This window comes from Corvus hawaiiensis, chromosome 1 (genome assembly GCF_020740725.1).
Source record: "Corvus hawaiiensis isolate bCorHaw1 chromosome 1, bCorHaw1.pri.cur, whole genome shotgun sequence".
Taxonomy (NCBI): Eukaryota; Metazoa; Chordata; class Aves; order Passeriformes; family Corvidae; genus Corvus; species Corvus hawaiiensis.
The window spans coordinates 66,642,265-66,654,729 of NC_063213.1; the positions used below are offsets into that span (position 1 = coordinate 66,642,265).

At 43.1% G+C, this 12,465-nt stretch overlaps 1 long non-coding RNA gene across 1 annotated transcript; it reads right to left on the reverse strand.

Moving 5' to 3' along the window:
• Positions 1–5,445: 5,445 nt before the first annotated feature.
• Positions 5,446–10,142, reverse strand: LOC125328590. Its single transcript, XR_007204782.1, has 4 exons — positions 9,849–10,142; positions 7,377–8,775; positions 6,919–6,923; positions 5,446–5,480 (listed from the first exon to the last, which is right to left on the reverse strand). It is a non-coding gene; the product is annotated as an uncharacterized LOC125328590 (long non-coding RNA).
• Positions 10,143–12,465: the final 2,323 nt, after the last annotated feature.

Here is a 12,465-nt window from a genome sequence, read left to right on the forward strand (position 1 = left end):
ACATGTGCATTTGTGGAACTGCGAGCCACCGAGTCTCAAGATGACTGATTTCATCTCCCAATCCAAACCTGCTTTCAGGTTTGCATTCTAGCTCTTCCATTAAACATGTGTAATAAACGCTGTCACAACTTGCCATGCAAGAATGTACTGGAAAGTAACAATTTTAGCTGCTACTCTCACTTTTCCCTCCCATGTATTTAAATATAATAGTGTTTTTTTAATCTAAATGAAAAAAGGGAAAGGGAAGAATTAGGTATTCTGGGCAATTTATACAGCATGACTCTGTGTGTGGGAATGATATGGAAATTTTAATCTCTTCTACTAGTTTGTTGCTGCTCTGGGAGGAAGCAACAACAACAAAAAACCTGCCTATAAGTACTTGTTGAAATAATGGGCCCATCAAACCAGATGTTGGCCAGATGAGCAGTCTTTTTGTATGTGTTCACGTTCCCCTTGCTAATATTTGATTTCTGTGCAAAAATTAAACCTCACTTAGTGTCTGCCTACAAGCTGGCAAGCCTCCAGATTATTAGGACATTTTAACACTCTTATATTTTAAACAAAAAGATCAAAAGCCTTTGCTGTGCCTTTTCTTTCTTTCTTTCTTTCTTTTTTTAGGGCTGATGAAGCGAACAGCAACAAAAAATTCAAGGGGCTGATCTTGATTGAGTTGGCTCATATGGGATGTTTTGCTGAGGCAAAAGTGGATGTTATACTTAGATGTGTCATGTGAAGTTACAGTTGTGGGCTCCTGCTCTTCACAGGAGATGCCCCCTTGAATCAGGCGTTAAGGCACCACTGAACATTGTTGACTTGCTACCAATCTCATCCATTAAGTGCCCTTCAGTGCAGCATGCCAAGAAATAAACTAGTAATGGTAAACCTGACTTTTTAGCTCTTGCCAGAGAAACCTAATTCCCACACAGTAGCACAGAAAACATTTTTATGCTGAAGATTTCACAAGTCAAAATACCACTGTTTTTGTGACTCTTGATATCCCAAGGGTAAAAATATTGAATGAGTCATTAAGTTCCTGAAAAGCATTAAATTCATGTGGGTTTAAGTAGTTCACAAAACAAGCCTTTCCCTTGTCACAACTCTTTCCCATTATGAGAAGTTCAGAGTCCTTCTCTGACAGTAAAGCTGCCACTTCTGGGCGATGAACTTAGCAAACACGATGAATCATCTCCTACTGTCCTTCAAGGCTTTATGCTGAATGTGTCTCAGGATGTGTCTCAAAACAACAGGGAAAATTCATCCAAGGTAACATTATATCCCTACAAATATGTTCTGGATGGCATAATTATGTGATGGTGGAAATTGGGGTTCTGAATAATTACATGTATTTACATGAGCATGACTGGGTCAAAGTCAGTGGAGTCAATGGTTTAACATTGGTGCATGGCCTCTGGGAGATAACCTTGAGACTCTGGGGTCTGATTTTTTCCAAATAGTAAAGAACCTTCTGTTCTAATTGTGGTAAATGGAAACTCTGATGCTTTTGTGTTACTGGAAATGAGGCCCCTTGGTATCTCAAACAAAACACGGAAACAAAAAGTTCCTAAAACATTGAAGTACTAAAGTATCTTCTGTTCTTCTGAACATTTTGACATCAAAATAATTGTTGGGCCCAAACCAAAGCCTGCACTAGGAAATTCCTAAATGCTGTGAGAGGTTGCATTTTAAGTCCTATTCAAACAAAGAATTGATCTAGTTTCTTAAAATACAAGCATGATGAACTATTCACCGCTGTGACATTCTACTACCCAATTTCAGCAGCAGATCTGTTGAGTGTTTGCATCCCAAAGTAAACTGCCCTTTTATTCTTCATGGCTCAGGATGATGTGGTGATCCCATCAAGTCCAGAGGCTGGCTCAGCTGTATATTTATCTGAAAGATTCAGATTCTGGCTGTGGCCATTTTCCGTTCCACAGGTCCCTTTGGTACCAAGTGAAGCATTCAAGTGATATTTGGGATGCTTGATTCAACTAGTAGACTCATAACTCTATGTTGCCATGCTACTTTCCCAAATGAATGACAAAATTTCTGGATTTATCCACCCTATGTGAAAAACAGTCCTTCTCCATGGCCCTACTATATGCTAAATTGTTGGTCCTTAAGGGTTTTGTTTGTAAAGTGGCACAGATTTAATATAGCATGTGTTTTATTTTGAGCAGACTCTACATTATAATGCAGCAATGTAATAGAACTCTTCTGGTTGACAAACACTCTGGTGTAAATGATTTAATTTACTAGCTGAAGCATGAGTCTACATATTATTGTACTGATCAGTCATTGCATACTAAAATCACTCATCCTTAATGTAATGATTTGGTATCCCTACAGAGAATTTGAGTCATCAGAAAGTCATTAGATACAGTAAAAAATGAAAATTACTATTACACAGCAGTAAACACTATTAACTGTTAGTTAAAACAGCATTTAATTTAGTAATGCAACAGTTTACAAATTTCTGCAGTTTACTTAGTTCTCATATAATTGTGACTACAAAGCTAATGCTTCCAGTGCCAATAGCATGACATAAATATGGGGTGGGAGAATATGATCAACTATTTCATCTCAAAGGAAAGCAACTACACATCATTACAAAGCATCATGTTAATTTTTATCTTAGTGGTTCAGTCATATGATGCAGAATCCATGATTGATTGTAGAGAAGGCAAAAAAGAAGTGTACAGTTCTGTAAGGCATCCAGGCACGGAGCTGTCACTCAGCAGTGGGAATGGTGTGATATTTATTCTCCTGTAGCAAATGGGAAGTTGGCAAAGAAGTGTAGATGAAAGTAGAACACAGCAGAGCTCAGAGCTCTGTTATGGCATTCAAGCTTAGGGAATATAGTGGCTGAGCACCTTTGGTGGATGGTGCAGATTTCTTCTGAGGAGCAAAGTATCATGCAACGCTGAAAACCTGGTGGGTGTTTGCCTAGCAGTAAAACACTCTTTCCAAGCATCATGGTTTTTTTACGCTGGGATAATTGAAGTGCATTTTGTACAGGGAAACAACATTTGTGCTTGTTTAGGTTCTGTCATATTGTGCCTGACAAACCTGGTGAGATGTCACACCTCGACTAAGAGGCAATGGAGTTGCTGCAAGGGGACACGTGGCCCAGTGCTGACTCCCACTTCACTGCCTGATTTTGCAGCTGAAGGCCTTATCTAGAGGGTTCCCACCATACCCATTCAACCAGCAGGTAGTTGTCTTACTCAAGCAAATGGGAATCCCAAGATTTCTAAAGCGAGAGCTGTCCCAACTCTTCAAATAATTTTTTAAAACTATTATTATTATTATTATTATTTAGTGAAGGCACTTTGTTACAGTGGGGATACTGTAACACAATGCACCAAACCAGGAGGCTCGTGGAAAGGAAATATCTATGGACAGATTCTTGATAGCTGTTTCAGAGAGATGTTTATTTCTCCAGCCGCATGGCCGGGGCTCTGCCCAGGAACTGTTCCAGCCACCGGACCAAGGGTCCTTCTGCCCGCGCAGGGAACACAAACCAACCAATGGGAACGAGGCTGAGCAGGGGCAGGGAAGCCCCGTGTCTGTGCCCTCAGGGCCCCTCTCCCAGGGCTACACGGCAGGGGAGGGACCCCAACACCTCACCCGTTTTATTTTAATAAAAGGAGAATGAAACAACTGGATAAACATAACAAGAACAGTTTTAAAATAATACAAGCCACCCTCCTGAGCCTTTAAATGTCCAAACAGATTCTCTGGAACATCTTAAGGCTGACAGAAGGGAGACAGAACTCTCCGGGCATGCTTTGTGGGGAAACTGAGGCAAGAGAGGGTTTAATTTCTTCCCTCCCCCTTTTCATCCCCCCCTCGGCATCGGAGAGGAATTGTAGGGAAAGGGAATTGTATAGGGAAGCCTTGGGGTGAAAAACGGATTAGGAATAAACTGGGGATGGGGTAAACTTAGGAAAGGGCTCATATTGGGTATAGGGTAAAAGGGGAAAGTAGGCTGTGGGTAGGGAAGTTGCTGGGATGGATATTGTTTATAATTTTGTGCATAATGGCTGCCTTTGACTGGAATACCTCCAGGCCCAGTAACATTTGCTGCTTGTAAACCCTTCTTTCCTTGTACTATATCAAATTGTACAACTTCTCCATCTCCTACACTTTGCAGGTAATTTTTAGGGTTATTCCTTTTAATGGCAGTTCTATGGATGAATAAATCTTCCCCTGTATCTTCTCGTGTTATAAATCCATAGTTGTTTTTGACTTTGTACCATTTCACAGTTCCTGTGACTTTCGTTGCTACAACTCCTCCTATCACGTGCTTGTGTGTTCATCGTGGCTGCTGGTCCCGCGTGGCCGCTGCCTCGCCGGCTCCGACGTCTCGGCCGGGCCCCCGCGTTGCGGCTGCTCCGCGCTCTCCGAGCAGTGCTGCTCCGGCGCGTGTCCGGGCTCTGCACGGCCCCGCGTTGCCATCGCCGCTTGCTCCATGCCCTGTGAGCAGTTCTGCTCCGCCAACTCCACGCTGCTTTGAGAGCGGCCCCGTTTCGGCTCGGTGCTGTGCTGCGCGGCTTCTCGTGTCGCTGTGGGAACCGCCGCTTCTCCCTCCGCAGGGCTCTCCGAGCCGTGTGCTCAGAGCGGCCTGCCACGCCGATGCCCGGTTCCTGGCTGCTCGTGGCCCACGGCACCCGCAGCACCTGCGGCATCGCTCCCTCACTCGCGGCCGCGTGGCCAGGGACCCCGAGACAGGGATGGGGTCCGCGATAAGGCGCAGGCTCTCGAGGGGGCCGGGCGCATCCAGTGCAGGCACCTCCACCGGCACGGCTGCAGTCATGTGCTCCCGGGATGGCGGCCGCGCGGCCTCGGCCACGGGATTAGTATGATCCTCTGCTTTAGGGCTAATGGGACCATACAAATGCTCCTCAAGAGCTTCACTGATTACAAGGGATGCACGGAGAGCTTCTGTCTCTAGTCCATGTTCTGTTTGATCCCTTACCTTATCCCAGATCTCATACCAAAACCACCCATGACTAGTTCCAGGAGGTTCAATATCAAAAAGTAAGTCTTGAGAAATATAGAAGAAATTTTTGAAAAGCCAGTTAAAAAAATGTTCTAGATCTCCCAGAACAAATACTTTCTTGTTTTGCTGTTCAAGGATTCCTTTAACTTCCAGATACATTTCTTTCTGTGGCTCAGAGAGCCACATTTCCCACGATTCTTCCATAGTCCAGAGAGAATATCCAAACCAAGGTGAGACGAGAGAGATCTAGAGTGGTTTTTATTCACGAATTTTCTGTCCTTAGGGATCGGTGTCTTGCCAGCAATTCTCCACCATTTGTTATAGCAGGGATACTGTAACACAATGCACCAAACCAGGAGGCCCATGGAAAGAAGTATCTATGGACGGATTCTTGGTAGATGTGTCAGAGATGTTTATTTCTCCAGCCACATGGCCAGGATCTGCCCAGGAACTGCAGCAATCACGGGACCCGAGGGTCCTTCTGCCCGCGCAGGGGAACACAAACCAACCAATGGGGAACGAGGCTGAGCAGGGGCAGGGAAACCCCATGTCTCCCACCCAGGACCCCTCTCCCAGGACCACATGGCAGGGGGAAGGGACCCCAACAGCACTTTCCTCTGATAGAGCTATCCCCATTTCACTCTTGGATTTAAGTGGAAATTAAAGGGCATTTGTAGCCTGTGCAAAATTACACTTTTTACTGGTAAGGTGTCCTCCTGCAGGCACGGCCTGCAATAAAGGTCTCCCTCTCCTTCTCCTAATCCTTCTCCTTCTTTTTTCATTTTCTTTTTCTTTTTCTTTTTCTTTTGTGAAAGTTGTGGCAAACCTCTGAGTAGAAACCATATCTCCCAAGTCCAGGATTAGTTCCTTAGCCACAGAGCTGTGGTTCCTTTCATGTTGTTTTCTTTTTGTCACACAGTGTTGCACAAATGTTGGAGACCAGTTTTATTTCTTCCAACCATAATCCACACAGGTTGTATAATGGACTGTTTTCTGCTGTCTTGTAATCCAGCTGAAGTGGCTGGACTAACATCAGGGGTGAATCTGATCCTTCCCTTTGTGTATGAATGTATATTCTTTGTGGGTTTGATGTCTCTAAAAGCCTGGAAAGTATTGATTTTGCAGAGTGTCAAATGTGTCTAGACTTCACTGATAAGATAGAATTGTGGGATTTCTCTCATTTTCATATGTTTGAATGAAGAATTGGCTGGAGGGGCATTTTTTGCTGGTATCATATGAATGTCTGGTGATACTTCTGAGTTAGCAATAATTACACTACATCTGCTGTGTACAGAACAGGAAAAAAATTCTTCTTATGAAGCTTCAGTACATGGATACAGATTTTGAGTTTTGTACTGTTACATTTACTAACCACGTAATTGCATATTTAGTTCTATTACACCAGAACCTGAAATGTTATGGTGCAGGGTATAATTACATCATTTACTCTGGAAGAAACCCTCAAGAGTCAATATAAATAATAGGATTGCAGATTCATAGAAGTTAGAGATGGGAAAAGAGCCTATTAGGTCATCAGCAGCCCAGTGAGAAAAATTATAAAGAGTTTGCTGGAGTGCATCTTATCATAGGCATTGATTGCCCTTTCCATTTCCTTGTGTTAGAATTCCCCCAGAACCCTGCAAAAGAGCTGCTTGATGGTGTGGGAGAGAGACTGTGAACCTGTGTCTCTGCACTAGCTGACAGCTTTGTAGGAGAACTGGCAAAAGCACACCCTTTGCCCCCAACAGTGCAAAGTCTGCCAGAAATCCAGGTAAAGCTGTCTTCTTTTCACAAGAGGTGTCAATTCTAGGGGCTGCACTGGTCACTGGCAGACATAGGGATGAGGGCTGTTATGTGTCCTGGGCTACTCTCTGAGCTGGACTTGTCCTAAAGTTTCTGCTACCCACATCATTCACCTTGCCTCTAATTCAGACCCTGGTCTTTTCCTCTATGTAGTTATTTAATTGTAATGTAAGTAGCAATTAAGAAGTTGCCACAAATATTAAGAATAGTTCTTGTCTGAAATAGCTATCTATCTTTCAGCCCTTTTTTCGTCCATAATGGACAGCGGCCTTCTAAGAGGTCCAGGGACTGAAGAGATGGCCACGAGGTGATCCAGAAGTTGTCCAGATTGCTTCTCAGTTTGGTACCCCTTGTCATCATCACTCTCTGCTCTCTTCTTTTAGGCACAGCTCCCTCCATCCTATGTTTTCTCACTTACTGGCTTTCTTCTTTTTTTTCCCCTCTCTTCACTTACTTGTCACTCTTTGAGAAGTTGGTTCTCCTTTTTCTTCCTTCTCCTCACTTATATGTACAGAGAGCCCCACATCAATGAGAAGTTGTGTCAGTAAAACCACCTTCTGAACATACTCACCCTTGGCAGATTTAGATGTGAGTAGAAAGAAGATAATAGTAGTTGGAGCTTTATGGCTTCAGCTGGTTTGCCTTTGTTAGTTCTCACCACAGATACATGAGGGAGAAGGTGCTGCCGCCATACCTCCATATCATCCATACGTGTCTCTAGACAGGCCCCCAGTGATATGTTTTTCAGTCCCATGCTGTTTCCATTAGCTCTCACATGCTGGTAATGGGTTCCTTGCTTACTCTCTCCCCTTCTGGTGTGAGCTCCAGAGGGCTCTGAGGCAGGTGAAAAGCAGTCCTGCCATGACGAAGCACCCGGGGGGGATGACTGCAAAGGCCATGCCTTGGGGAAACAAATCCTTTCCCCAGGACAAAACCAGCGGTGCACTGGGGGCTCTCATGGCACTCCTATGCCCACCTCTGCATACTGGGTTGTTGGTGGGCCCATGATGATGGCACTCCCTCTTCATCGTTTCTGGGGGTCAGACCTGGCCTCCTGTGCAGCTTCATGATTTCATTCATTTTGGGGGATCTCTGCTGGGGATCTGGCCCTTTCTTACTCCTGAACCAGCAGCACAGCATTTCTGAAGGATGACTGCAGTGATGAGGCAATTAATTACAAAGCTGACTTAACTGTGTGCTCAGGTTTAAACAAGTTTGCATCACTAACATTCCCTGTGTAATTGCTTTTAAAGGAGCAGAAGGAGCTGTGAAGCAAAAACCATCTAGGCACATGTGGCTGAGCAAAAGGCAAGGGTGGCAGGGGCAGGAAAAGTCGAGAGCAAGGACTTGCTTCCCCATGAGCAGGGCAGCACAGGAGAGACTTCATGGTTCTGATTTCAATGTCAGTAGTTGCACAGTGAGCTGATTCTGCGGAGGACAGGGTCCTGTATGGCAAGCCAGGATGAACCTTCTTGAAATCCCAGCAGACCTGGTATCATACCAATAACTGAGAATAATTGCAAGATGCTTTGGAAGGACTGCATTTCCCTGATGCCTTCCAGCACAAAGAGCCAGATGACTCTCAACAGCTCCATGGAGTCAAGAATCACCACCAGTAATCATGGGTAACGACATGCAAATGTGGAGACATACAGGTGCCCTCTACCTGTTACGGTTTTAATATTACTGACTTGTTTGCAGCCAAAAATAGTTTAGACTGAAATGTGTGTGTGACAGAGTCAGTTAATAATGACCTTTTACAAAAAAGAAGTAGGAGCAAAATGTACTAGCAAGTGCAAAGGCATTTGGAGGCATAGGAAGCATGGGAAATTTCTGCTGCTATCCTTTGGACTTTCTGACTTGTGCTGAAAATTTGTCTTTGATTAGCATTCCTATGGAGCCTTTACGACAGTGAATAAGTCCTCCTTAGCCTGCAAGAACTGATCACTTCACCCCACAAAGTTGGGCTCCTGTAAAAAAGAGAAAAAAAGATTAATTTGTGCCAACATCTGCCCTAGTGGTTTTCAGAGGTGGACTAAAGAGAGTTGTTCCAGTTGATTCCAAACCTAACAAAGAGCACTCTAGGTCCATGCCACCCATTAAGATTAGAATGCACTGCAACTCTGATTTCAGGCTGTGTTTTTATTTAAACCCTATCTGTAGATGTATCTAATAAACATGACTGGAAACTAATTTACATTCTAAACTCTATTAATTTAATCATAGTCATTATAAAAGTCAACCAATAAACAGCAAGTAAAGCAAGCAGAGTGAAACAACAAAACGAGATAACCAATCTAACTTGAATAATGACAAGCTCTGCAATCTAGAACAAAAAAATCACACAAGTTAACACTTTAACAACATTTGCATCCCAGTCTATTAGATCTTTCATACTTGGTGTGACGAAAGTGTGGGATGAGTAAAAACAAGTCCTTACGGGCAAAATTCAACCACGCAGGGAAAGCCTGGATAAAACCTTCCCCATCCTTTCAGTCTTATGGAAGGAGGAACTGGAAGAGCCACTGGGTAGAAAATGTGTGTTTCTCCAACCATGGGGCCTAGGAATGAGTCCAGACACAACGTGCCAACACCTTGACATGGAGGATGCTGTGGTGTTGTTGCAGACCATGAGACTGAAAGAGCAGAAGTTCCAAAGCTTCGCAGCCCGCCCATGGGAAAGGTGCTTTCAAACTCAGATGTAAACTGGGAGATTGCACCCCAGAGAAAGGAAAACCTGGTACTTGGGGCAGAGAATGAGACACTAGCAAATCCTAATTTTGTTCCTTTCACTCCTTGTGTCTCTTTCTGATGAGAATTGCCACAAGGCTGGAGCTTTTTCTAGAGCTGCAAAGGTAATGGTTTTGGTGCTACCACTCCAGAGAGGCAAAGGTGTCTGCTACCACACAACAAAGGTAGCAGCACAGATAGTGAGGGACTGGGGAATCTGGCCTCGTTTGAAGAAATTCTGATGATGGAGTGCCTTGAATGAAAGAATGTCAAGATTTTATAGTTAACACTTACATATATTTAAATATCATACCTTTAAAGCACACCAGGTTGCTGTTGTCTTGCTGCTTGCTCCAGCCCTGCTTCCCAAAGCAATGGTGACCCCTTTGGCCTCTGCAGGCAACTCCACATCCTTCAGCAGCAGTCAGCTCCATGTGTCACAGACAAGGTACAGTCCATAGTACCAATGCCTCCAATGATGGTTGAGGAACAGACTTTGCTCCCAAGGGTTGTACAGCCCTTGAACTTCTTTCATGAGCTGTATCTACGGTTTAGAGAATTTCTCCTTATTATTTCCCTCTGAGTCTCTCACACCAATTTCCTTCTGTTTCCCAAAATCAAACAATTTGTGAGTGCTATGACTCCGCCCCGAGGGAGGAGATTTATTGTTTTGGTGAGAACCACCCACTGGCCAAGCACAGGCATAGGTCAGTTCCTGAGTGGTAAAGCCTATAAATAAATGAATTTAGAGGTTTGGTGATGCCCCTGGGAAACTTTACATCAACACATTTGTGTAAAGGCAGCTCCAGGCCCAGGCCTCTCCCATTCCTTTTATTTTTAGAGACTTATTCCCAAGAACAGAAGACTTCTTTCTTGGGGCCATATTTTTTTAAAGTGGTCCTATCTCTGCATCCAAATGTGAGACTATAATAATAATAATAACAACAATAGCAATAACAACAACAACAGCTAATGATGATGATAAGTGTAATACCTTTCACTTATGTGTTTCTCATTGCTATGATTTGCATTGCATCAGAAATATATAATAGGGGCTCCCTGCCAAGCAGATAACCAGTGTTGACCTGAAGAAGCTATGCTCCAAGACATAAGCAAGCTCCAAATAAAAATACACATGCAAAATTATATACACTCACATATATGGCCTCAATCTGATTCATCCAAAGAGATGAAAGCAGTTGGCAAACAGCAATTAACTCATTTTCATGCAACAGATAAGCATCATCTTTCTATCTGATGGATGAGCAAGACAAGTTAAATGACTTGCCCAAGGTTACACAATGCATCAGGGCAGAGCTTGGAAGCAGTATAAAGAAGTCTTCATCCCCTGATCTAACTTTCCTCTTCTTGACTTTCATCTGAATTTTCAGTGTACAGAAGAGCAGACTTTCAGAAATGTGCACACACGTACACATACGCTTGTGAACCTGGAAGATAAAAAGACATTAAGGCTGGGCTCTAACTGCATCTGGTTAGCAAACTCCCCTTGAAGACCTGTATGTTCTCCACAGCCTCCTAGCTTGTGTAGTTTAAAGGGCTGCAGCCAATTAGCATTTGATTTTGAGTAATAAATTTTCTTTTCCAACATAAATTAGATCTGTGCCTCTCTTGATGTTATAATCTTCAGTTTTAATGTCATTGAATTTTGGCTTTGGTTAAAGAAGTAGCAAGAGTTGCAAAGGGATGCTTTTCTTAGCAGCAGAGAGATTGAAACCACTTAAGCTTCCTTTTTTTTTCTTTCTTGTTTTGTGGTGTCTACCTGAGAGAAAAGCACTTACTGTTAATCTCATAGCAGTAAATTACAGAGAATTTGTTCACTTCCATAATGTTTTCTACTCAAAGATCCTTAGAAATATTATCCATTAATTCAACATGACAGCACTGCTATAAAGGTATATGGGGCTTCTCCACATTTTAGAGAGGAAAAAATTATTGAAAGAAATTTGAAGGTCTGCTTGTTAGCAGCTGTGCTGTGTGGATGGTACGGGCAGGTGTAAAGAGCCAGGCATATAAATGCAATAGTCCACTTCCAGAGACAAATTTTAATATGCATGTCAGGAAAACTACTGTGGCCAATAACTATGAAATTTAATGCCACTCAACTAAGTGACTTACCCAAGATCTCAAAGGAAATCTGTGGCAGAATCAGGAAAGTGTCCTGCTCTTGTTCTTAAGCCACAAACCCACTTTTCCCTTTGAACCTCCAATCAGTCTTTTCTTTGATTTAAGGTTGACTGAGATGAGCTGATTAAGTTTCCATGTATCATCTGGAAGCTTCAGAACAGGCTTGTTTTGCTAGACATTCCCATCAGCCCCCATAGTTTCAGGCCTTTTGATTATAAAATGCTTTTTACGTTAGTCTTCATGGAAACTCCCTTTTTCTTTTGTTTTAATCATTTACAAGCTGGAGCTTTGCCAATTTAGGTAACATGGTCTCATCCTACTCATTATTTCATCATACTCCTGCCAGATCTTTATTAAATATATTTCTCCCCCCGCTTTAGTAAAAAAAGGGATGGGTGCCTGGGAACCTGGATATGCAAAATGAGTGGGAATTCAGATTTTTTTTTTTCTTTCTCTATGTTTTTCACTGTCTTTTATTCCAGACTCAGAAATATCAGTGAGAAAGGTTATCTTCCTCAGTTGTGGGAGAGAAGTGCCTGTCAAGTTTAGGTGGGTTATTAGTGAGGGGTGGGATTCTTACTCCCTCCAAACTCCCACTAAGAGGGAGACAAGCCACAGACTTTGAAGTCTTATTCATGGTCATAGCAAAAAAAAAACCACTAAAATTTTCTCTATAGGTCAGTGAAGCAGGTTTTTAGCCTTCCTAAATACCTCCCAAGCCTTTTGTACGTGCAGTTCAGGTACACTTGGGTTTCCTATCTCCTTTCACTGCCTTGGTACTTTCC